Genomic DNA, 27837 nt, shown 5'->3' on the forward strand with positions numbered 1-27837 from the left:
AGCAAAAGAATGTGGTTTTCAGTCACGTAATACATTTAGTTGGATTGAATTTATTTCAACCTTGTCTCTCTAGTCTTCTTTGGTTTGGGATAGTTCTTTAGTTTTCTTTAGTTTAGTCTTTCTTTAGTTTAATTTGGGATAGTTCCTTAGTCTTTCCTTGATTTTCATAAACTGAAATGATGTATTGATGACTACATGCCAGTTATTTCTTAGGATGTCCTTCAATTTGGGTTTGCCCAGTGGTTCTTCATAATTAAGTTCAGACTATGTATGCGTCTTTGGCTGGAATGTCACAGTAGTGATGCTTTGTGTTTCTCATTGCATCTATCAGGTGTTACATGATTTTTGTTTGTTATGTTAGTGATGATGCTCATTTTGATCACTTGATGAAGGTGATGTCTGTGGGGATTCAGTATTGTAATCTTATTCTTAGCTGTTTTGTAGTTAGTATTTTGTGAAGTGTCTGGAAACCGTGTAAATTCTTCATCAGACTTTTAATGTATTAATTTCTTTCTTCTTTTTTATTTATTTATTTATTTATTTATTTATTTTTTTAAATTTATTTATTTGACAGAGAGAGATCACAAGTAGACGGAGAGGCAGGCAGAGAGAGAGAGAGAGAGAGGGAAGCAGGCTTCTTGCTAACCAGAGAGCCCGATGTGGGACTCGATCCCAGGACCCTGAGATCATGACCTGAGTTGAAGGCAGCGGCCCAACCCACCGAGCCACCCAGGCGCCCCCTTTTTTATTTTTTTAAGTAGGCCCAGCATGGAGCCCAATGCAGGGCTTGAACTCGTGACCATGAGATCAAGAGGTGAGCTGAGCTAAGAGACAGACTGTTAACCAACTGAGCCACCCAGGCACCCCTTAATTTAATTTCTTTATGCCAGTATGGATTCCTGGTTTCCTGTTTTGTTCAGTGGGCTATAATTTGTTGCTCTCATTATTATTTTGATGCTTAAACTATCCCAGATTTGGCCTATGTGAGCCCCTTCAAACTGGCTATGTATTCTTTTGACATGTCCCTGTCATTTTTTTTTTTTTTTTCTTTTTTGGACAGAGAGAGAAATCTCAAGTAGGCAGAGAGGCAGGCAGACAGAGAGGAAGGGAAGCAGGCTCCTTGCTGAGCAGAGAGCCAGATGCGGGGCTCGATCCTAGGACCCTGGGATCATGACCTGAGCTGAAGGCAGAGGCTTAACCCACTGAGCCACCCAGGTACCCCGTCCCTGTCATTCTTTGAGGACTTGATTACTTTCTAAGATATTCTAGTCACAACTTGTACTTTGCCTGCTCCAGTGTTGGAATCAGCAATTTCTCTAAGAAACCATCTTTCCTTTTAGTGGAGAAAAATATTTAAAAGCCACGATCTGGGCATAAGGTATGCTTTTTGTGATTAGGTTGTTGCTGTTCCTAGTCCTCTCGAGAGGACAGAGCAAGGGAATATATGTATATATAGATGTGTATATTTCTGTATATCTATTATTCCTTATCTATCTCTCTGGAAATCATGAGTTCACATTGATACCTCAGATTCCAATCTAATCCGGGATTCATTTAGTTTCCTTTCTTTCCATATTCATCACTTCACTGACAGTGGGAAGGAAAAGGAAACCCTTTATCCTTATTGTGGTTACTATTTGCTCAATATGTCTGTATAGAACCAGCGTCTCTTAATATCCCTCCTTGCCTCACTGTGGCTCAGACCCACTTGGATTCTGAAACCACATGCTGAACAGTCCTCCGCAGAGGCCCTGCTCATCCTGTTTGGGCTCCAGCACCAGTTCCTCTGCATCCCTTCCACTTCTGCCAAGGAGTTGTCTTCCTCACACTGCTCAGCTCTGACACACACATGGGGCTGCTACCTGTTCTTATACCCTTCTTACTCTGCTCGGGCGCTGACACTCCAGGTAGGGCTGCTCTCTTGTGCAGATGCTCTCTTCACCCTGTGCTGCTGCCACCCCTCACTGTGTGTCACCATCCGGCATAGATACCTACCTTACTTGGCCCTCCCTGTGAGTTGAGAAGTGAATTATTTAGGAAGAAAAGAGAAGAGGTGGACTCATCTTTAAGATTGTCCCCTATCCACCCTTACTTAAAAAAAAAAAAAAAATCCAAATAATCTGTTGATTATTGTGGACTTGGAATCTCAATAGACCTGGTTTCCAAGTCTTGTCCTTTTTCATTAAGCTATGCTATCATCTATTTGTTAAATCCTTCAATTCCTTTTTTTTTTTTTAAGATTTATTTATTTTGAGAGAGAAAGAGAGTGCAAGTGTGCATGGGGAGAGGGGCAAAGGGAGAAGGAGAGAGAAACTCAAGCTGACTCATTCTGAGCTTGGAACTCAACCCACGGCTTGATCCCGTGACGGTGAGATCATGATCTGAGCCAAAACCAAGAGTCGGATTCTCAAGCAACTATGCCACCCAGGCATCCCTAAATCCTTTAATTCTTTAAATGAAATTGGTCTACATCTTTATTTTTTATTTTTTATCTTTTTTTATAATTTTAAAAATTATGTCACGTTAGTCACCATACAATACATTGTTAGTTTTTGATGTAGTGTTCCATGATTCATTGTTTGCATATAACACCCAGTGCTCCAGCAATACGTGCCCTCCTCAGTACTCATCACAGGGCTCACCCATTTCTCTACCCCCCAAGTTGGTCTACATCTGTGAAGATGTAAGGACTTGAAGAATTAGACCCCATTGTAAAGGGCATGTCTTTTAGAAAGCAGAAGTTTTAATGCATGCTCCCATTTGCACATATTCATCTTAGCTGTGTGTGGGGGGTGGGCAAAGAGAAGAAAATTTTGAAAGTTGGTGCAAATAATTTGTAAAGAGCTGTCTGTGAAGAGGCCTTTTCTTTACGCAGTTAAAAAATTTCTAAGAAACTCCTTCTTTTTGCCCCCAGCCAGGTCCCAAATTTGTTATCTTTTGCCCTCCAACCAGGTCATTAAATAGTCTCTCCCAGTGTGCCAGAAGGACCTACTAGTCTGTCATCTCTTCCACTAGACTGAAAGTTCTTCAAGGGCAGGACTGTGGACTCCGTGAGAGCAGGTTGTCTCTGCCACAGACACATTTGTGTCCCCGACTCCAGCACTGTGCTCATCTGCACAGGAGGCACTCGGTTAATACTAGTTTGCTAATTCTGCTTTGTAGTGAGGCCTGACACTAAAGTCCATGATCTTTCTAATACACTTACATATGTTCAGGACTAAGAGGGGCTTTGTCTCCTTTCAGCTAGCAGTCTGATTAATCCCAAAGTCTAAGGGATTACCTGAGGGATCACTAGCAGCACGTATCTCCTGACCATGTTGGAGTCTGTTATGTATGATGCACAGTAAGTGCTCAGTCAGCTCACCTGTTGTAGTACTTGGTGTTCCCCAAGGTCCCAGCAATAGATGAGCGGTCAATGGGGAGGTGACACCATCACTTCATGTTTGTATGATTTAAGGTATGTTACGTAGTTATCTGAGGTTCAGTTTCCTTATTTGTACCGTGGGAATTTGAATAGCTTCCTTACTGAGTTGTTGGGGGTTAGAGGAGCTGTGACAACTGTGAAGGTGCTCAGTGCATGGCAGAGTAGCTGTGCTGAAGACTGGTGTTAGCTCATGTCTTTCCATTTCAAGTTTAAGAGGTTCACTCAAGAATGTTAGAACAGCTGAACCTACACTGTCTTAATGACATTTAGTCTTAAGCTTTATTTTAAAACTAGCCTTACTTTTAATTGCCACATGGTTATTAAACATTTTAACAACATTTCTTAACAACAAATCTCCATGATTTAGATTTTGGTAGTTAATTTTAGATCTGTTTTTCTGGAGTACTTCCTTTTGCCACTAGGTGGTGCTTGTCTATGCGTTTGTGACACTCTCCTTTATAAAGACATTATTTGGAGGAAAAAACACAGCTTGTTACCTTTGAGACTTACATATGTGGTACTGATATTTATGCTTGACCTGTTGATTAGATATTTTAAGGATAAGCTGGGGAGTAGGAGCAGGAATTACTGGGAAATTCTTTTAGATCATTCTGTTTATTCATGTAATTCTCAAGTTTAAACAGAAGACATTGATTTAAAGAAGAATGAGATACCAGGAATGTGAGTAAACATGGTATTCTTATTTTTGAGATATACACAAAATTTAACCTATGCTAATTAATGAATTAGGTAGAAATATCAGTATAATAAAGCACTTTGTAAAATCCCCTCTTGATTTTTCAATATGGTTAGGAAGACTTAGCTGATAATTCATATTCAGATATATTAGTACTGAATAATCAACATCATATTTGAGTCAGAGTGCATACCCTTTGAAGTATGGTGATTGTTTTAAAAATGTGAAGCATTTTCTGTATTACTTTCTGATAAAATTCAACAAACATTTATCAAGCCAGACTCATATAAAGTACAGAGATGAGAAGACATTCCCTTTCATGAAATCATGAGTAATTAATAGTGTTTGACTGAGGTTAGCTGCTATAAAGGAGACCGGATGGGATCAAAGGAAGGGATTCTGAGAATTTGTGGCATAGGACTGTTTTAGATGAACTTCAGGGAACATCCTCTGACAAATTTCCTACTCATTGTGCTTTCCACGAATAGCTGAACATAATTAATTTGGGACCAAATACTTCGATGAAAGATGATTTTAATCATTATAATTTCTCAGATAACATGCAGGAAACTTCTGGACATGTGTGATTAGAGCCTTTAATAATGGACTGCTTCTTCATCCTGACTATAAGTGGAAGGGAGGATAGAGTACAGGATTTAGTGGCAAACTGGGAGTCGGTGGTAGTAAAGTAGAGTTAGTAAACTGAAAGCTAGTGGTTATGTGGGGTAAAGGGTTTTAGTTGCAAGGAATGGAAACTAACCATAGCCAATTGAAGGAAAAGTGAAAATTTTCAGAATCAAATGAAAAGGTAAATTAGATTTCAGAAAAGACAAAATATCTCTAGCTACCTAGGTAGCAGGATCTAATGGATAGTTTTCTCAGATGCTACTGTCAGAATGAATGCATTCTAGCTACCTCAGTTTTTTTTTAATTGCTAAATATCAGATTCTTTAGAGAGAACATCCATGTGCCCATCCCAGTTGGCATCAAATGAGATGGGGAAGTCTAGTTTCAGGGGAAGGAGGGGTAGGTTTTAGGGAAGACTAGTTTTGGTATGTTCGGTTGAGATATGTTCAGTTGAAGATATTCAGATATTTAAATGGAGATGTCAGGTGGATAACTGGATATTTGAGTCTGGAGATGGAGATAGCTTTGGACACATTTTATAAGTAGTATTAAAAGCCACAAGATTAGATAAGATTACTAAAAGCGAGAGTATAGATAGAGAAGAGAAGAAGCTCTAGATTGATTTCTGGGGCTTTCCAACTTGAAGAGGTTGGGAAGAAGAGCAAAGGAGACCGAGGATGATTAAGAACTTCTGCAGTATCAAAACAACAACAACAACAACAACAACAACACCCCAGACTTCTGCAGTTGAGCTTTTTACTGAGAGTTGGTGTGGGCATTCTCATCCTCGGAGCCCTTTCAAATGATCAGTCCATCCACATTCTTCAATCTTTCAACCTCCTAGCCATCAGTCCTTTACTATTACTCCTTTCAGGTCCTTGATTATTCAGCAGAACATTAGCCACTGCCCAGGAATTTATGAAGGATTCCAAGTCTAGGCCTTCTTTTCTTGCAAAGTAAACAGATGTATTATTTGGAGTTCAGCCCTCCTAGAGAATTCTTCTTCATTACCCTCATAGTCATCCCAAAGAAGGGCTATAAGCTGTAAATGAGCGGTAGCATGTTATGTGCAGCTATCTAAATGGGTTTGGTATTTTTGGATATTTTTCATCCTGAGACATTTAACTGGCTTCTAGGGGAGTCCCCATGAAGGCAGGACATGTTTGAGGGATAGGAGGCCATTGGCAGAAGTGACTCGCTGGGAGCAGGCATCCTGTCTTGCCCTCCTCAGGCGTTTGGACTTGCTGTGGCATCATGGGCCTGGCTCTTTCAGACTGCAGCAAGAACGCTGTGCCTTCTTGGATGCTCTATTCTTGTCACTGAAGATTGGCCTCTGCTTGGGTTCTTGACTCGGCACCACCCGCTTGAAGTTTGTGTATATTATTTCCCGTAAGATTGCTCTTGGCACTCAGTTCTGCAGATTCATTACTGACCTTACTACTTGCTTAGACAGACCTCACAGGAAGCCTGTCACCCAGGGGCTTCTCTTGTTCCCACTTTTGGAGTCAGTCTCTATCCGGTACTGGGAATCACCTACCATAACCACCCTCCTCTTCTTTTATTTTCCAAAAATTTCCTAGCCAGTCCTAATACCATGCATTATTTTCCCCCTTTGCTGGTTTAGGGCTACTGGCTATTTAAGCCCTGGTCTGCTCTGTAAAAATCCAAAGTGCTTGAGACATTTTTAGAATTCTTTAGGAGGACTCATAAGCATTTTCCTGAATTAGTCCCTATCCCAACTTTATGAGTTACTTTGATCAATCTGGTAGAGTGTTTATTTGGGTATATTGGAAGTGATATTGGTAGGAAATTACGTTGCAAGTTTGTCCATTTTAATAAAATGGAATATTGATATTTAAAAAATGAGGCTGAAGGGTATTTTCTCTTCAACTTCCTTCATTAAACTGGTTCAGTTGAGACCAATATTTTAGCTATCTGCAACATTTGGTTTTTAGTATGTTTTTCTGAGTCTTGCAACATATTGTTGTGTGCAGATTTCATAGTTAATTTTCCTAAAGCAAACGATCTTTGTGGACAAATGTATTCTAATAATACGAGCACTAGAGGGCAGGCTTTAAAAGATAAGGTGGTAGATTTCTTCATTCCTTAGTTTCAGAAGTCTCTGTGATCACAGCTACTGGAATAATTGAGGCTAGTCATTAAAATGAATATTGTACTAATAGAGGGGGATATGTTGTGATCTATGAAGTATACCAAAAATACTTTTAAATAATCAACAGAAGGTAAGAATAGGCAATTCAAGTTACCTGAATTGACTCTCTGCTTGCCTCAGGGTGGGTGCACTTCCAAAATGCACTCTCAAAATGACATAGTTGGAAATTAGTGCTGTGAAAACATTCATTCATTATTTATTTATTTAGCAAATACTTACTGAAGGTCTTCTATGATTTAGGCTCCCTGGAGAACACAAAAATTACTTAGATACAGCCTTTGTCTTCAAATGCACTTACTATCTAGTGTGGTACTATCCAATAAAAATGTAATATATAAGCCCCACTTGAGCAACATATGAGATTTAAAATTTTCTAGAAGCCACATTAAAAAGGTAAAAAGAAACATATGAAATTAATTTTGTTAATATATTTTATGTAACGCAATATACTCAAATTCTGTCATTTCAACATGTACTGAATGTATAAAATTATTGATGAGATAATTATAATTTTTTTTGTACTAAGAGATTCAGTGTGTACTTTATACTAATAGCACATCTCAACTTGGACTGGCCACAGTTCAGTGCTCAGCAGACACATGTAGCTAAGGCTAGCTTTTTGCCTCACTCATCAGGCCATATCCTGGCAGTTGAGGTCATGGCCTCACTATCTTTATTGAGATATCATTTATAGACTGGGAAATTCATCCATTGAATTGTATAGTTCTGTCACCCCCTACTTAAAAATAGCATCTTTTTGCCCCCCAAACATATGTTTTATATATTTATATATTAAATATAAAATATATATATTTTTTTAAGAGGGAAGAGGGGCAGAAGGAAAGGAAGAGAGAGAGAATCTTAAGCAGGCTCCATGCCCAGTGTGGCGCCCCACACAGGGCTTGATCTCACAGCCTTGAGATCATGACCTGATCTGAAATCAAGAGTCAGTTGCTTAACCAACTAAGCCACCCAGGGGCCCAGAAAAAATATATTTTAAAATACCTTTTTTATTTTTGTTGACTCTGTGTCTTCCATGTGCCTTTTTGCTAAAGTGGTTTGTTTGTTGTTTTGTCACTCTTCTGTTAGAAGTTTTCCTTATGTGTCTGGTGATTTTTTTTTTTTTTTTAAAGATTTTATTTATTTATTTGACAGAGAGAAATCACTAGTAGGCAGAGAGGCAGGCAGAGAGAGAGGAGGAAGCAGGCTCCCTGCTGAGCAGAAAGCCCGATGTGGGGCTTGAACCCAGGACCTGGGATCATGACCTGAGCCGAAGGCAGCGGCTTAACCCACTGAGCCACCCAGGCGCCCCTGTCCGGTGATTCTTGACAGAAAATTGAAAACACATGTGTGAGTATGTGTGTATTGTCTTCAGGCATGGGGAGGTTGGTGATTATTTAACATTTGTCTTCACTATGAGTGAGCAAGCAAAAATGAGTGATTTCTCTTTCAACTTTTTTTTTTTTTTAAGATTTTATTCATTTATTTGACAGAAATCACAAGTAGGCAGAGAGGTGGGCAGAGAGAGAGGAAGGGAAGCAGGCTCCCCGCTGAACAGAGAGCCAGACGTGGGGCTCGATCCCAGGACCCCGGGATCATGACCTGGGCCAAAGGCAGAGGCTCAACCCACCAAGCCACCCAGACGCCCCCTCTTTCAACTTTCTATCTCTAGTTTGGATTGGTTTCTTTCTAGTCTGGGTAAACTCATCCCTTTGACTTTTGTTCTGCATACTAACTGTGTCTGTGCCTGTGAATCCCCTTCCTCTAAGGGTTTATCTTGTATTGTCTTGTTCTGTTGTGTATACACATGGAGAAACAACCTTTAAAAAAATGCCATAATGATCTTGGCTGTTATAGTTGCACTAAAATAAGAAAGGAAGGTAGAAAATAGGTGGACACTTCCTTCCATGTTGTATAGATTGTAGTGTAGAAGCATAGATTGAACTGTTTGTTCTATTCACTGTCCCCTAGAAAGCTGCAGGGCTCACACCCTCACTTTTCTGGTTTCTAATCAAACATTACTTTCTCAGTTCAGCCTTTGTTGACCTTGAAAATTGGAAATCCCTTTCCATATCCACCTGCATACTCTGGCAATTCTTATGCCCTATCCTTGCTTTATTTTTTTCTTCATAGCCCTTACCACCATCTGACATACTATATACTTTATCTCCCCTGAAAAAGAGAGCAGAAATTTTTAAAGTAAAATTTTAATTGACTGTAATAGTCATATATAGGGAAGAGCAGAAACCATAAATTTACAGTTCAATTAACTTTTTTGACATGATACATATCTATGTTACCATCTCCCAAATTAAGAGATAGAGCATTATCCAGCACTCCAGAAGCCTTTCTCAAGCCCTTTTGTATCACTAACCCTGAGCTAAACCCCCTCCTCAAATGTTAACTACTCTCTGGCCTTCTCTCACCATGTTTTGAATTTTATATAGATTGACTTGCAGAGTACATCTTCTTTTCCGTCTGGTTTCCAGCCCCCCTCCCAGCTTTTTATTTCTGAGTTTCATCTATGATGTTGTTGCACTAGTTTGTTCATTCTCATTGTTGTGCAATACTTCCAATGGATTGACCATAATTTATTTATCCATTCTACTATTAATACATATTTGGTAGCTTCCATATGGAGCTGTAATTTGTAATTTGTAATTTGTCTTTTGTTTTGACAAAACCTAAAAGGTTCCTAAGCTCTTCCATTTTCTATCCTAATACATGCTTTCCCTAAGACAATAAGCAGGGTTGATTACCTGCTTGAATTTGGGGGGAAGAGGAAATATAATCCGGTCATATTTATATCCTCCACTAACTGAGCTCCTTGATAGCAATAATCTTGATTTAATCATCTTTGAAACTTCAGTACCTTGCATGGGCCATGCGCATGGTAATCTAAGGACTTGCTTCTGAGGGATTACATAAACTTTTATTCTAAGAATGAATACTAGGGTTGGAGAGTAGAGTTTGTTTAGAAGGATCAGGTGAAATTGAGCCTTCCCATGTAGAAATGTTAAGCCCAACAATAGGAGGATTCTTAAATATACTGAAGATAGAAATTTGGCTAAGAAAATCAGTGATACCCTTTGATTATATTTTAAAGATATTTTTAGATAGGAAAAGCAAGTAGAGATATTAAATAAATTTTTTGCCTTAGTTAATGCTGATATCCTAATTTCTGAATTTTCTTTTTTTTATTGTGGGTATATATTTATATATATCTCACCATATATCAAATTTACCATTTTAATCTTTGTACAGTTCTGTGGCATTAAGTGCATTCACACTGTTGTGCAGTGATTGACAGCATCCATCTCCAGGACTTTTTCATCTTCCTCAACTGAAATTTTACCCATTAAACCCTAAAGCTTTCCATTTCTCTTACTCCTGGCCCCTAGCAACCACCAGTCTACTTTCTTTGTGAATTTGGCTACTCTAGGAATCTAATGTAAAAAGGATCATACAACATTTGTCCTTTTGTGACTGGTTTGTTTTGCTTAGCAGAATGTCTTCAAGGTTCTAAACTTCCATTTGAAGCAAATAGATAGGAAGATGTTTTGGTCTTGATTAGTAAATATATTTAACTTTTTGGGATTCAAAGACATCTTTCTAAAAGTATCATAGATACTTAAGGGCATAATTTGCCAGTGATTTTTATATATAATAAGTAATAGAATCATTGACCAAGGAAGCAAATGTAATTCTTTGGGGGAATATAGTCTGATTTTTTAAAAAAAATTTATTTATTTAAAAGATTTTATTTATTTGAGATAGAGAGAGAGAGAACAAATGAGGGGAGGGGCAGAGGGAGAAGCAGACTCCCTGTGGAGCAAGGAACCTGACACAGTACTCAGTTCCAGGCACTTGGGGTCATGACCTGAGCTGAAGGCAGATGCTTAACTGACTGAGCCACCCAGGCACGCTAGCCTGATTTTTATAATAGAATATACTAAATAGACCTGAAAAGGTCTATTTACCACCAAACAAGAAAACAAGAAGAAACCAATGAACATAGTGTTTTTAGATTAAGAGAAAAATTTTAGTGGTATTTTTTTTTTTAAGAATTTATTTATTCATTTGACAGAGAGAGATCACAAGTAGGCAGAGAGGCAGGCAGAGAGAGAGAGAGAGGAGGAAGCAGGCTCCCCGCCTAGCAGAGAGCCCGACGCGGGACTCGATCCCAGGACCCTGAGATCATGACCTGAGCCGAAGGCAGAGGCTTAACCCACTGAGCCACCCAGGCACCCTTTAGCAGTATTTTTATACCAAAGACCACTAAGCTATTAAAATGCATTTAATGAATTCATTAAAACCTTAGAAGGGCTACTTTGATATAGAAAAGACCTGTCTTAAGAACCACTATTGAAAAGGGAAATAAATATGTAGTTCTTAAACATGATGTTCTAACAGTGGTTTCACTGTAGGGAAATTGATACTGGGAATATATGTAATATCTTCTTTCCTCCTTTTAAATAAGTGATTAGAAGTAGTATAATGTACGAATCATCTTCTGTTTCCTCTTTCAAATTCACTTTTACTCTTCTATACCCTTATGTTCTGCCATGGGTGATGACTGATAAGAACTTTCTCAGTCAGATGTCCTGTCTTCTGGTTGGATTTGGCCAGTGGGAAGAAGGCTGGTTGGAGATTGGAAGATCTAGAAAAAGTGAATCATCTGGCTATTTCCTTCCACCAAGACTACAGTATATTCATATATTTTTTACTCTGTATATGGTTTTCACTTTCCTGGTGTGGTAACTCCCTCTTGCTGTTTTCATCTTGGGGATGGTAATGGTCCTAGGGTACTGCACAATCATTTGTGATTACCTTATACTCTTTCCTTACCACTGTAAATAATCCCTTTCTTAAACTCTCCTCAAAGTATTCTAAAATGGAGGGGCTGTCTGCTTCCTGCTAAGACCCTGACTAATATACATAGCAAGTCTAGTGAGTTTTTGGAAAAGAGGAAAGAACCACCAAGAGAGGAAAGAACCCAGGAGATCTGGATATTAGCCTTCGCTCTGTTCTTACTTGGGGAGGACTATATTCTCTTTGTGTCTTTTCTCTTTGACAAGTTAGGAATAGTAATATTAACTCACCCCATTTTGAGGTGGTTTTGTGGTTTTATATTCATATACATACAAAAAATACATATTTATTTACTTAACTGAAACCATTTTGGAAAACATGTTGCCGCACATAAAAGGTATTATGACCATTACATACGTGACCGGTATGGAATGTCAAGTGAGGGGAATAAATCCTTCCTGGTGAGGTGATATGAGTGGGTAGGAAGGTGACATAAGCCTTAAATGACAAGGGCTGGCACTTCATTAGGAGCCCATGGAAAGTAGTCCCAAGTAAGGGGGAAGCTGTTTTACAGATTGGGGTGGACCATATGGCAGACGGTAATTTCCTAATCTTTCTTTCTTTGTGCTTGCTTCTTCCTCATTCCTGGTATTCAGATCCTGACGTATAACTGATTACATCCAAGGGTTGCAAACTCAGATGCCTCTAATGAGGTCAGGTAGGTAAATTAAAGGAGGCAGTGAAATTATGTATTTTAGTCTGTTATCGCTATATGGGAGTGTGGGTCATCAGTGGACTGTACCTTCTAACTTTTCAAGGAAAGTTAGCAATGCTATTTTTATGGGAAGTCTCCCATTTTATAAATATCAGCAACTAGTTTAAAAAGTTTTAAATACTTTTGGACTCAATAAAACACATCTGTGGGCTAGGTATGATGATCTTGAGGCAGGCAGGTTTTGGTCTTTGATATGTGGCCATCTTGGATTTCCTAGCAACATTCTCAGATTAGTTTGGAGTTCTTAACCCCTTCCGACTTCCATGGCAGGCTGATGTGTCTTCCTGACTGTTCTTAATTCTTTATCTTTGGCACTTAGCATGTCCAATTGTTCAGTAATGCATCTTGGAAAAAACTGGGAAATTGAGCTTAAATCTGCCAATTCCTATAGAAGTTGATCTGGTGTTAGATGATATGAACTTGTTAGTGTGACTTATCAAATCAGGCTTGTTTATGTAGATAAGTCTCTTCTTAACTAGGCAAAATCTTTATTATTTTTTTTCTCTGGGTCATTTGTTGTCATTTTCTGAGTAAACACATTATTCTTTATCAATTTACAGAGATCAGAATATCATCTGGTGTGATTCAGTTATTTTGGTGTTTTCTCATGGTGCAAATGAGTAACTAACCCTCTTTTATCAAGCTGGATAGATAAACTTCCTAAATGACAGCTGGATGTTATTTACACTTTCCAGTACACAACTGAATGGGTGTTTAGAGGTAATTTTTTTTCTCCCAGTGTATGTCCCCTAGAACATTATTTCTGGGAGATATAAAGATGTTCTATAAGGCAAGTGTTCTGTGGTGAGTAAATTGGAGAAATACTACATACCATGTGGCCCTTTAGAAGTCACAATGCAGGGCACCTGAGTGGCTCAGTGGGTTAAGCTGCTGCCTTCGGCTCAGGTCATGATCTCAGGGTCCTGGGATCGAGTCCCGCATCGGGCTCTCTGCTCAGCAGGGAGCCTGCTTCCCTCTCTCTCTCTCTCTGCCTGCCTCTCTGTCTACTTGTTATCTGTTTCTGTCAAATAAATAAAATCTTTAAAAAAAAAAAAAAAAAAAGAAGTCACAATGCATATTTGCTTGGAAAAGTATAAGAAGTCCGGTAGGAAGGAAACAGTTACCTTTGTTTAATTCAAATATTCATTCATTTATCTACCAAGTAATTATTGAGAGTCTGCTAGGTGGCAGGCACTGTGTTTTTCTCCCAGGATATGCTGTCCTCGTGGAACTTACATTATGGTGAAAAATACTATGCTGAAGGACTAAACTAACATAACATATAAATTCCTCACAGTTTGTGAGAAGTGCCAGGAAACAGCTAAACAGGTGGCTGTAATAGAAAATAACCTGGGAATATATTGAATTTGGTTAGGTAGGGCCTCTCTAAGAAGGTGACATTTAAAGTGAGGTGTAAAGGATGAGAAGGAACTGATTGTATGAACTACCAGGGGAAAAGTATTCCAGGCAGAAGGGTGAATGTAGCATTAACAAAATATTTTGTGCCCTTACTTTGTACTAATGAGCATTTGGCATGGTCATCTCTTACCCATTTTACAGATGGAAACTTGGCTTACCATGCAATCTGCCCAAGGTCGAGCCTGTCAATTCAATTCATGGTAGAACAGGGATGGAACTCATGCATACTTGCTCTGTACTGCCTTCCAAGTTACATGAGATTAAAATCTCCCTCCCACAAAAAGGTTTTATTTATTTGAGATAGGGAGGACTTAGCGGGGGTAGGGGAAAGGGGCAAGGGGAGATGAGAAGCAGACTCCTTGCGGAGTGGGGAACCTGACCCTGAGATCATGACCTGAGCTGAAGGCACATGCGTTAAGCAACTAAGCCACCCAGGTGCCCTCCATTTCTTTAAATAGTAGGCCTATTAATAAACTTCAGTACTCTAGAGGTTTTAGAAGACTCTGGTTTGCAAGGAATATGACGGAATCACTGCCCTGGTCATGAAAGGTCAAATAGTAGAAAGGAGGAAAATGCTTTTTTATCAAATGCGTTTTTAATAATTTGCATACTAAACATAGAAACTTGGGGGTCCAACTCTCTGGGCCCCTTCTTGGGCAGAATTCCAAGGTGTGGTAAGTGTGCAAATGACAAACTCTGTGAGGAAGAGTACCCAGTGACAGATAAAAGAGAAAATGCACCAGCTCTGAGTTTTGAAGGAGTAAATAGCATATAGGGGCAAATCTATACCTCTGTGGCGCCAGGGGATACATAGAACCTCGTGAAGGGGGCACAGCCACTGGACAGTTCTTTTGTTAATAAAACAAAGTTTGGTCCTTACTATGGAATATCTGGAGAAGAAAGAAAGACTAGGCACTTTCCAAATATTATTTCACTAATCAACATTATCTTGTAGAACAGTTTGTTTATAAGGTAGGAGAGCTGATGCATTCTGTAGATACTAATCAACTTGGTGTAATATTGAAGCTTCTGTTTCTAATGTTCATGTCTGGAATTTTGTTCCAAAGCCAAATGTTAAAAAGAGTTTGGAGATGCATAAGTGCTTTCTGTTATTGCCACCAAAGAATTCCATCTTTGCTGTGCACTGCCTTCAAAATGTCAGTGTTGTGCTTTGTCATATACTTAGAATACTTAGAGCAGTGCTATCCAGTAGAACTTACCCTGATAATGGAACTGTTCTGTAATATAGTGTCTCTTGAGCATATGTGGTGGGCACAACTGAGGAACTGAATTTTTAATTTAAATATAAATAGTCACATGTAGCTAGTGGCTACCATATTGGACAGCACAAGCTTAGAGGTAACTTTAATATTTTTTATAAGATTATTTATTTATTTATTTGACAGAGAGAGAGAGAGAGAGAGAGATCACAAGTAGGCAGAGAGGCAGGCGGGGGAGGGGGGAAAGCAGGCTCTCTGGGGAGCAGAGAGCCCTATGTGGGCCTTGATCCCAGGACCCTGGGATCATGACCTGAGCCGAAGGCAGAGGCTTAACCCACTGAACCACCCAGGCGCCCAACTTTAATATTTTTATGAGGGAGAAACAAGTGGACCAAAAAAGCAAAGTGACCTTTGAGACATTTTCAAGCAGCATGTTCTTTTAGGGGTTAGTCCTATATCTTATATCATCTTCATTTTATCTCCAGTTACTTCAGTAGCCTGTCAAAATAGTTATTGAGGGGGCGCCTGGGTGGCTCAGTGGGTTAAAGCCTCTGCCTTCGGCTCGGGTCATGGTCTCAGGGTCCTGGGATAGAGCCCCACGTCGGGCTCTCCACTCAGCGGGGAGCCTCTTCACTTCCTCTCTCTCTGCCTGCCTCTCTGCCTACTTGTGATCTCTGTCTGTCAAATAAATAAATAAAAATCTTTTAAAAAAATAGTTATTGATAAAAGCTTCAGAGCTTTGTGTGACTTACTTAAGATGGTGGGGACATATGTTGTTAAGGTTGCGAAGGTGCTGCTGTCCCACTAGGGGCCATGTGGGAATGTGTGTGTGGGCTTTGTGTTGTCACAGTAACTGCTCAGTGCTATCGGCCTTTAATATGTCTGGAGACCAGGATGTTAACTACATTATTATCCTGCTTAAAATACACATAGCACCTTCACTGAGAAATACTGTTGGATCTTTTTGATGGTAAGAGTTATATTAAATTTAGGAATCCTGGCAACCAAAGGTTTATCTCTTTTGAAAAACAGGCATCTGGAACACATTTTCCAAAGCCATAAGGTTTTTTTCTGTTTTGTGGCCTATGGTGTTGTGAATCTAGGATTCCTTTTCAGCACCAACTGATTTGAAGGACATCTGAATATTGATTTTGAATAATGTTGATGAAGCTAGTTGATGTTTGTTTTGAGCAGGAGCAGTGAAATCGGCATCTATCTAGTGTGTGTAAGAACCCACGGGATGGTTGGAAAGCTGTTCTGCAAATGAATGGTAGGAAACAGGAGATCTAGTTTTGGTCAGCTGAACCTCACCCAGAGAGTATTCACCTCTCTCTGCTTTAAAAGACAAATTAGTCAAACTACTTGTATTACGTAGAGGAATGAGTGTGTTTATAGAATATATTTCCAAATTTAAAGGCCACTTTCTTCCTGATAGAAAAAGGTAGAAAAGAAACTACCAATGCTAAGTGCAGGTGAATGGTTTTACTGTTCTTTTCTGTTATGGTCCCTGGAGCACAGATCTGTTTTTCTGGAAAGGAACTTTCACTTGGTAAATGAGCTGGAACCAGAAGATTTTATGTCTGTGTGAGTTACAGAAAAGACTAGTGGTTAGTAAAGGTGATAAAATTACAGATACCAAGTAATGATGCTTTCAGAAGCAATCCATGTTGAGTTGTTGACAGAGCCCACAAGGCTTTAAGATTGTTCCTGCGCCAAGCTTGGGAGAAGGTACTCCTTGTGTAACTGTCATACTAACTGGAGACCATTTCTGAGATAGTCTAGTGTTATTATGCTTTTTTGGGTAATTATGGGTGATTGATAGTTGCATTAATGTCAATATAGGGGGTATATTAAAAAAGAAAAAGATGACCAATTTTCTTTATTTTTCCCCTCACTGCTATAGTAATGGTCCTTATCTTGTTCTAGAAAAATATAATCTGATGTCTCTATTTTGCCTAAAGATAAATATAATATAAATATATGGAAAACTGAAAAGATGTTATATGAATATACTTTCTTAAATATTGAAGTTTAAGTAATTTTAGTTTGAGATCAAATAAGAATATCTATTTTGAGGGGAGGATTTCAAATTTCTAATACAATATTGTTTTTATATAGTAATTGGTTATGTTTATAAGCTTTGTTAGTAACTTTTAGTTGATAACATGATATATTTTTAGTGCAATCTATTTCATATGGATCAGGTATAATATACAGTCTCTGCTAGCTCCCTAAAGGTTTCAGTGTCTGTGTGTGTTTGTGTGTTTATGTGTGTGTGTGTGCTTGTACATGTGTGTTACAAGCAGAGTCCCTACTGTGAACCACTGAATGAAAAAATTGTACAAATCGAAAATAATATAGAATATAGTCTTTTTTCTACAATGCCAAATGCATTGTTTTTACTGAATTAATTTTTTAGAATGTGATTTTTTTCTGCTACTGTGGTATACTGCAAAGCTTTTTAAAAAATTATTATTATTATTATTATTTTTGTTTCTTAGGAAGGAGTTCTAAATGTGTTGTCTGGAGGTCATAATTGCTACTTATTTGATTCATGTCACGTGGAGGGTGTCTTTGCAGGGTGACTGCAGAAATCTTCCACTTTCATTTGTCTTCAAATCTGGGGTCAAGAGTCTCTTAAAATGGTATGACCATTATTTATTGTCTACTTTTTAAGGTGAGAAGACTAACTTTTATGATACCTCATTTGTAAATTCCATTTGGGTCCTTCCTTTGTTCCTTCCTTCTTTCATTCTGTTTCTTTACATTTATATGGATGAATGTTAAGTAGTGTGTATACTATATTTTTGGCAGAATAACTTGATCCAGATGTAAAATGATTGCCTTTTGGATATATAGCAGTAAAATTATTTAATTGAGGAAAAAACTCAATGTCCTGAAAATGATTTCCTGGACAGTGATAGAGTTCTAGGGAGTTAGCTAAAGAGTTCTTTGATCTTATTTTTGTATTAAACATTTGGCTCAGAATTTTGCCATTTTATCATGTTGCCTGTGATCTCTGGAGAGAGACAATGAAATATTCAGTTTGTTGAATCTCTTAATTCAGAAATATGTTGTATATATTGAAAAGAATTGAACAGGCTTTTTTTTTTTTTTTTTTACCCTGGAAAGATAGGCATTCCTTGTCATATCACAATTTAGAGTCCTTGATTGACTCTTTTTTATGCCTTTTAACATAGAGTCCCTCAAGATTTCATTGCAAAGATGGAGAAAATGATTGTGGTAATGTAATACATGAAGGCTTCTATCATAGTGTTCTAGTGTCTTTAACACATACTAAAGAATGCAATAAATATTAGCTCTTGTCTTTTTCTTTGAAAACTTTCTTTTGTTGAAAATGTAAAACAAGTATTCCTAGTATAGTATTATATAATTCCCGCAGTTATATTTTTTGTCAATTCACACAAGAATATTTACACTTTAGTACTGAAATGAACTACAAAAAGAATGGCTAAGTCCTTAGGCTTAGGCATTGACTCCACGCTTAAAAGCTTTTTACCTCCCACATACTTTCCCCCTAATTCTTTGAGTAGATCTAGGGGACGTGTGCACAAGTGCTTGTTCTGTGCTCAGAAAGGAAAATGTGGAAGCTAACATTGAACTAAACCCCAAATGATCTAAGGAGTCTATTCACTGTTAAGAAATCTGTCTCTGAATAGGCGTTTTCTAGTTGATGATTATCTGAAAGTAGACTTTTGATTATGGAAATAAAACTTTTTTCTTGGGGCACCTGGGTGGCTCAGTGGGTTAAAGCCGCTGCCTTCGGCTCAGGTCATGATCCCAGGGTCCTGGGATTGAGCCCCGCATCGGGCTCTCTGCTCAGCAGGGAGCCTGCTTCCCTTCCTCTCTCTCTCTGCCTGCCTCTCTGCCTACTTGTGATCTCTGTCTGTCAAATAAATAAATAAAATCTTAAAAAAAAAAAAACTTTTTTCTTTTTTATAATTTTTTTTTTACATTTAGTGTACTTTGTGTCAAATGTTAAGGAATGTCTATGAGCCTTTATAATTATCTTGTGATGTTTGAGATAAGTGTGTTAGTGTAACTTAAAAATAGTATCCAATTTAAAAAATACGTAAATTATAGTGAACAATTAAAAAGATGACTTATCTTTCATAGGCTATTTTAGGGAAAAGAAAACATTTATGGTACTTTAATCTTTATTTCTATGAAGACTTGATTCGAGTATAATTTGGGATATTTTATGTAAGTGGTGTATGGGAACCTAACATGTTTTATCTTTTGATTTCCTGAGATATCTTTGTAACATGACGTTGTTTAAGTGTTTTGCTACTGTATAATGCCTGGAAGTTCACTTGGCCTCTGTATTTTGTTCCTTGTCGTATCATCTATCCTCAGTGTATGCTTTTTTTCCCCCTTAGACACACATTCCTACAATCTTTTACAATCTCAGTGAAATACTAAGATATAAGTTCTTTCAATCTAATTTCACTGAAGTAGAATGTATTTGTTAATACGTTATAATATTGACAAAGTAACTTAAGAAACTTTCTCCATTTTATTTGATTATTATTTACTTAAGGTTTATTATAAGGACAACTTTTCAATGTTAGTAATTCACATTATGTAAATATAAAATCTGGTATTATTTTAACATTTGTACAGAGCCGGAAAATCTAAGAGCTATCGATCCTAAGTCTAGCTAGCCCTAGTTTCAACTCACTTCACCTTTAGTGATCTCCTGTGATAATGAGTCATAAGTGGTCCCTGCTTTTCCTCTGTTTTTACATTAAAATATTTCTAGTTTTCATGATTAGATATGTGTATCAGATTTTTATGAAATGCTAAGGGACATTACTGATAAGACCCCATGAGATTTAGTTCCTTCTTTGTGTATCACACTTCCTGCCCAAGTGGTGGTGGACTGTGGAAACAATGACTAACATGCATCACTGTTTTAAGATACAGTATTCTGAATTCCCAGGCATTAATTTAAAAATAAATTATGCTCATGAGAAGTATGTAGGGCATGTTTCTGCTAAAAAAAAAAAAAATCTTGGGAAAAAGTCTGAATCGGATTGAGAAGATGGAGTACCATATAAAGAATGACTCAAAGGACAGATATTATACTTTTATCTTTAATTTGATGTTTTACATATTCAAAAGCTGATGCATTTTGTTTGTTCAACTTAAATATGTAGACTAAAAGTAGAAATGTTTCAGAGATATTTTGTTATTTAAGCAAAAAAGTCAATAACTAATTTAATTATTAATAAATAATATCAATTCCTGATATTTCACCATTTAAAAGGTGTTCTCTGACATGAAATATGGGTAATAGTTTGCTGAGAGGTTCACATATTTCATGTCTGAGAAAACAGGGTACAATGTTACCTAAAGCAGGATGAAAAAATGGATCTTGCTTTAATTCCAGTAATTTTACCATCTCATACCTTTTTCATAGTTGGTTTATCAATATGCTTTTTTAAAAGGGCATTGTCCATATATTATTGGAAATAATAAAGCTTTCAAAAGAGAAAATTTGTTAGTCTATCATTCTCTTACATCTTTTACACTTTCATGAACACATGCTTTCCTTTCTTAGTTATTCTTGTGTTTCAGGGGTGTAGCCACCAGTTGGTAGCAGTGTAATATAATCATCTATTCTGAATGGTTTACACATTTTCTGAGTTTCAGGGAGTTGCTCTTTGCTGAAGTGTGCCCTTTATTCACTCAACAAACATTGCCAGGCACTAGAATTAATGAAATTTTTATTCTTTATTTTTTATAAGGCTTTTTAAACTCAGAATTAAAATTTCAATGAAATTTGCATAAATGCCCTTTAAATGTTTCTCTACAAATTTAGAAACAGAAATCCAATTCATTCCTACCAGTCCTTTATCATTCTTTTAGCCAGTCATTCTGACCCTGATGATATGTATAGTTCCTGGTTGTAGTATTTTGTCTTCATGTACTTTATGACTAATTCTTACCTGGAAGATTTCACAGCTTTCAGCTTTTAGACTTCACATATAAAATAAGGTGCCTTTTTCTGCGTGTGTGGAGTGAATATTTTTCAGAGAGAGCTCATTCTCCTTTTGTAGCAGTGACAAAACAAAGTAGAAAGTGAACACCATCAGTAATTCTACTGCCAGATATATCCATTCTATGGTTTTTTAAAAGTATTTTAAATTCTTTATTTGAAAAGTTTATTGAAAAAATTTTAAATTGTGGTAAAATATACGTAACATACAATTTACCATTTAACCAGTTTTTATTTAATGAATCTCTATTTTTATTTTTATTTTTCTTAGGTGGGGAGGGGCAGAGGCAGAGGGAGGGGAGAGAATCTTAAGCAGGCTCCACGCCCAGGCCAGAGCCAGACACAGGGCTCGATTTCAGGGCCCTGAGATCATGACCTGAGCTGAAATGAACAGCTGGATGCTTAACTGACTGAGCCACCCAGGCTCCCTCTGCTCAGCTAGTTTTTTTTTTTTTTTTTAAAAGATTTTATTTATTTATTTGACAGAGAGAGATCACAAGTAGATGGAGAGGCAGGCAGAGAGAGAGAGAGAGGGAAGCAGGCACCCTGCTGAGCAGAGAGCCTGATGCGGGACTCGATCCCAGGACCCTGAGATCATGACCTGAGCCGAAGGCAGCGGCTTAATCCACTGAGCCACCCAGGCGCCCCTCAGCTAGTTTTTAAATGTACAGTTCAGGAGTTATGCTGCCACCCTTTAGAACCCTTTCATCTTGCTGAAGCTGTGTACTGCTCCCTGCAGCCTCTTGCAACTACCCTTCTCCTACTCTAGGTACCTCATAAAAGGAGAATCACATGGTATTTGTTGTTCTGTGACTCGCTTATTGTACTTAGTATCATGTCCTCCAGGATCATCTATTGGAGCACGTGTCAAAATTTCCTTCCTTTTTTCCCACTCTGTCCTTTCCCCAAAAAAACTCCAAAATGCTCTATTATTACTACTGCTTTGTACATTATTTTTTCAAACCTCACAGTGTTGCAGATGTCTTTCCAAAGACATCAGTGTTGATACACAATTATGTATAGGTGTGAGGGGAAAGTGAGGCTTGGAGGTGTATAACTTCCAGTTTTTAAGCAGTAGTGTCAGAGACTAATCCAGGTCTGCTTGATTCTGGAGTCAGACTCCAGTGGTTCCTGAAGACCAAGGATGTGATTATTGTGGGGAAATGAAGCAATTTTGAAGACAAATTTCTATGGCGCTAAAGGACCTGATTGTATGCTTTTGTTGCAGGAAGCTCCACAATTTGGATTTATTTATTTATTTATTTATTTATTATTTTTTTTTAAATTTTTTATTTTTTCAGCATAACAGTATTCATTATTTTTGCACCACACCCAGTGCTCCATGCAATCCGTGCCCTCTACAATACCCACCACCTGGTGCCCCCAACCTCCCACCCCCCACCCCTTCAAAATTCTCAGATCGTTTTTCAGAGTCCATAGTCTCTCATGGTTCACCTCCCCTTCCAATTTCCTTCAACTACCTTCTCCTCTCCATCTCCCCTTGTCCTCCATGCTATTTGTTATGCTCCACAAATAAGTGAAACCATATGACAATTTGGATTTTTGGTTTATGGTTGCAGAAGGCACAAATGTCTGTCTCTAGAAACATCTTACAAGTATTATACTGTATTGTATTTTCTCTTGATTCATTCTTATCTGTGTTAAGACTGGATTATTGCTGAGACAGCTGCACTTGTCCTGATCAGAACGATTATTTCCAGCGGCCTTTCGAAAACCCATAAGTAAAAGAGCAGAGAGGAAATTATCTGCCTCTTATCTGAAGGATAATGAAAAGTAAAAAAAAATGTTGAAACTCCCAATGGGCTAGGTCAGATATGATTAGTGTAGCTCATTACAAGCATTTTAGGGCTGGAAAAGGCCACAGAAATAATCTAAAACTAATTCTTAATGTCATAAATGAGGTACTGTTGTGGAAAGGCCAACCAAAGCAGTTAAACTGTCCAGTTAGGATTGACATCTAAGTGTCTAGTTTCTTAGGAATTCTTTTTCAGCTATTGGCAAACAGTGCCGATTTTCTCATACCAAATTAGCTAGTTATTACTTGTATTTTATACTATGAGCGTACTTCAATTAGAGTGTCTTTGCTTATAGTATAATTGAGGAGATTTGGAAATCTTTACCAATGGTTTCCATGTTTATAGAATTTTTGAGGCTAGACTGTATGTGGGTTGGAAATGTTTTTGTTGCCCTTGAAAATAGCTGATTTCTCACAAGTCAATTTAGCATTTACCAATAATTCTAATGTATAGGGAATGATCAAGGTAGTGTGGGTTACAGTACTCTGGTGTCATTAGAAGTGAAGGAGGCTGCGGTAAAATTTTCTTGAATTCCCATCCCTGATGGAATCCATTACCTCCTTGAGTCTTGTTAATGGCAGAGACCTAATTGAAGATCAGAACTCTTTCAGAAATAGCATGGAGGACAAGGGGAGATGGAGAGGAGAAGGGAGTTGAGGGAAATTGGAAGGGGAGGTGAACCATGAGAGACTATGGACTCTGAAAAACGATCTGAGAATTTTGAAGGGGTGGGGGGTGGGAGGTTGGGGGCACCAGGTGGTGGGTATTGTAGAGGGCACGGATTGCATGGAGCACTGGGTGTGGTGCAAAAATAATGAATACTGTTATGCTGAAAAAATAAAAAAAAATTAAAAAGAAATGATCATATGGTTTTTATCCTTTCTCTTGTTGATGTAATGTACCACATTGTTTGATCTGTGAATATTGAGCAAAATTTGCATCCCAGAAATAAATCCCACTTGATCATGGTAAAAAAAAAAAAAGAACTCTTTCAGAGAAAGGTCAGATCAACTATAGTAAAGATTATAGAACCAAGGGTAGGGAAACTGTAACTGAGGGCCACCTGTCTGTATGGATTGCAAGATAACAGTGTTTCTTCTTCTTCTTTTTTTTTTTTTTTTTAAAGATTTTATTTATTTATTTGACAGACAGAAATCACAAGTGGGCAGAGAGGCAGGCAGAGAGAGAGGAGGAAGCAGGCTCCCTGCTGAGCAGAGAGCCCGATGTGAGGCTCATTCCCAGGACCCTGGGATCATGACCTGAGCCGAATGCAGAGGCTTAACCCACTGATCCACCCAGGTGCCCCAAGATAACAGTATTTCTACAAAAAATATTTTTAAATGATTGAAAAGAATTCAAAAGAAGAAAAATACTTCATGATATATGAAAATTTAAGAAATCCAATTTCACTGTATAAATAAAGTTTTATTGGAGCACAGCTGTCCTCCGTTTATGTATTGTTTATGGTTACTTTTGGAATAAAGTGGCAGAGTTGAGGAGTTGTGACAGAGACCAGAAGGTCCCACAAAATCTAAAATATTTACTATTTGGTCCTTAGGAGAAAAAGCATACTGATCCTTGTTATAAAACATCAAGAATGATTTATGTTTTGGAGTACCATGGATAATTCATGACTTTCTTTGCTTTCCAAAAACTTGAGCTGAATGCTACCGTATTTCTTGAAGAATTTCTCTACTGTTTTTTTTGCCTTCATGTTAACCCACAATAGTCTATTCATGACTGTCATGACTTTTTTTGCCTATTTTCTACCAGTTTCTTGCCAGCTAGTTGAACAGACCCAAATCATACAGGAAGGTCTGTGGTTTGCCTAAAGAAACTTTCTACAGAGGGCTATGTCTGGCTTGGGTACTTCTCTGTTCTAGAAACATGGATTTTGATTGTGATCTTTCCACTAGAGCTATGATTCAAATGTTTATACAATGACCTTCATTTTCATAGTGTAAAATGAACAAACATATTTATTGTTAGCTCCATATTGTGGGAGGAAAATCTTAATCTTTCATGTTTTTCTCCAGCATTTTAAAAACTTCAGTTATGTTTCTTATGATAATTTTACGTCAATATTAATTGATGTATGTTCTTTTTTATTGGTTAGTCTTAAACATTTAAACCAATGTCTCTTTTTACAGTCTTCATTCGCTAGAGAAAATCATTCATGATTAGGTGACTATACCTCTTATAAAAGTTACTTCTTCCCCTCTTCCTAGCTATGGTTACTTGATGTTAGCTCTCTTGGGGCTCACATAAGAAAGGTGGCCCTGCTGTGTTACAGGACGTCTGAATCTTGCAGCTTCTGAGAGTTTGGTATCATGCCAGCATTGCCACTGTTCTTTAGAAGCATAACCAACAGGCGTCTATCGAGAAAGAGCATTTATCTGAAGGTTTGGAGTTTGGTAAAGTGGGTTTTCAATCAGGTTTCATAGGCCTTTAGTCATAATTCTGCTTTTGTGCTTGCTGATGATTCTTACCTTTTGTCTTGGAGATTGTATAACACTGGTCTGGGTCATGGTATTGAGTTGAGCAGTGGAGTTCCCTTCTTATTTCGTAGTGCTGTCTTGTGACTTGGTTGGTCTTTGATGGTCCCTCTGTCTTAACTTACTTAAAAGTTTTGAGATATGGGGGTACCTCACTCACAGGAGGAGTTGGTTTTACCTATTAGAATCTTTTTCATTCAGAGAATCCTTTTTGCACTGGGGTCTTCTCATGTTATGGGGTAGGCCATGAGGTAGCCTTGGGGCTTGAGAAACAAAGCCAGTGAAGAAGGATAGAATATGAAAACGAAATGCTGAAGCAGATGCAGGCTGGAGTGGGTGGTAAAAATTCTGGGAGAGCAGCAACATCTTAGGTAAAGTTTGTTCTGATTTAGACTAAGGGGAAGTTGGGATGAGGCATAACATTAAGGCATTTTGAGTCAACTCTGAGTTGTTGGTGGGGAGGTTGAGAATAGAGACCAGAGGGAAAACCCCATGTTATCATTTTGGCGACGTGGAAAAACAGGGTGAGCACTTTGAATCTACCTCTGGGGTTTTAAAATGTGCAATAAAGTGAGTTATTGAATGGGTTGGAAATATGACGTAAATATTATGGTAAGGTTATGGTTTTCAGGTTTAAGAGGGAAGAGTGAAGTGGGAGTCATGTTCTTTCTACTTTTTGGTGGAGGGTGAAGGGCTATGGACTCACATTATCAGGAACTATTCCAGGTGGGAAAGACATGAAAGGGAGAGAGAGAAGAGCCCAAACTGTCATCTACAAAGATCTTGGCACTCCCTGTCTAGGCCATCTCAATCATGTCTTGGAAGGAGGAGTGGAAGGAGGAGTCTTCTTCAGAAGATTTAAAAAAATATATATTTTTAAATTTATTCCTTTGAGAGAGATGGAGAGAGCGAGCAATAGTGCTAGCAGGGAGGAGGGGCAGAGGAAAAGGGAGAAGGAGGCTCTCTGCTGAGCAGAATGCCCACCACAGTGATTGATCCTGGGACCCCAGGACCATGACATAAGCTGAAGGCTCAGATGCTTTCCTCCCGGCACTCAGTGGGTGTGACCTCAGAGGGGTGACCTTTACCATTAACCAGTAGGCAGGGCCTCCCAACAGTTATTTCTGTGTGTTTTGTGGTTGTTTGCATTGTCTACTAATTCTGGGCTGAGTTACTGGGGGCCTGTGTAGAGAGAAACAGTGTACCTGTAAACAGTTGGTGGCTCCCTTGGAGCATCAGCCATTCAGCGTAAATGCACTGGGTTTGGACAATGCACTGGCTCCCTGGTTTCCCACCCTCGAGGTGGGGCTGCTCCCAGAGCTCCAGCAGGGTGGGAGAGGGGATGGTGAGGATCAGAGGAGGAGGACCAGTTACCTGCTGGGAGTTACTTGAGTTTTTTTTGTCCAGCTGTAATTGGTTTACAGTAGAATTCTAGATCATTGGTGTTGAATTAGATTTTAAGGATCTTCTAGTTCAGCCTCCTCATTTTACCAGTGAGGGGAATGGACACCTACAGAGGTTCCAGGACTTAGAGAGGAAATGAGTGGCAGTGTTGAGGCTTAGGTCTTAGGTCTAGGCCTTAGGTCTCTTGATTCAGTAACTATGCTTCTTCCAGCTTCTTCCAGCCGGGAGCATAAATGTTTAAATTATAGCAGGACTCGGAAATGGGGTTCCCGGTTGCTGCTGAGTCAGTAAGTTGCAGTTAGGACAGTGATCCCTCCCTGGGCCATAGGCTAGAACAGGTGACCTGAGAAGACTCCGATGATTTGTTGCTACTTGTTGGAGAGGACTATGATGTAATTGTTGCCGGGGATGGTGTGTGTGTGTGTGTGGTGGAGGGGCTGCATCTAGACATAATAGCAAGTCCTCTTTGCTCAGAGTGAAATGGGGATAGAGAAGTTTCTTGGGGAGGAAGGTAAGGGTAAAGGCCATCTTCCTGAGTGGCCTGTGAAGTTAGTCAGAGGAGCTTGCTCAGACCCAGGCCAGGAAAGTGGTCTATACTGTGACATTTGGAGAACTGAAAAGTAGAGAGGGACGGACTTGGTGGTTGCTAGGAGTGCCAGGAGTAGTTCTGGCCCTTTTATGGTTATAGCTTTCTGCACTTGAGTGCTTATTTCTGCTTAACTGGGCAGTATAGCTCTCATTTTAAGCTGTCACAGTGCCTTTGAGCATTGCCTCTTTTTATTCTGGTTCTGCTTAATTTTTCTATCTGTTGAAATTGAACATAGATATAAAAGAATTTTTTTAAACTATGAACTAAAATATTTGGGAAATTGCAGGATTTGTTTTATTGGAAAGAATGATCTTAGTTTTTGGAAATGTTTTTTCTTGTTTCGCTTCCATTTGTTGATCACCC

At 38.4% G+C, this 27837-nt stretch overlaps 1 protein-coding gene across 8 annotated transcripts in view; it reads left to right on the forward strand.

The window, feature by feature from the left end:
* Positions 1-27837, forward strand: part of ST7 (suppression of tumorigenicity 7) — a 242932-nt gene that overhangs the window by 17765 nt on the left and 197330 nt on the right. The gene's annotated exons all lie outside the window — the stretch shown is intronic.

Source organism: Lutra lutra, chromosome 11 (assembly GCF_902655055.1).
Source record: "Lutra lutra chromosome 11, mLutLut1.2, whole genome shotgun sequence".
Taxonomy (NCBI): Eukaryota; Metazoa; Chordata; class Mammalia; order Carnivora; family Mustelidae; genus Lutra; species Lutra lutra.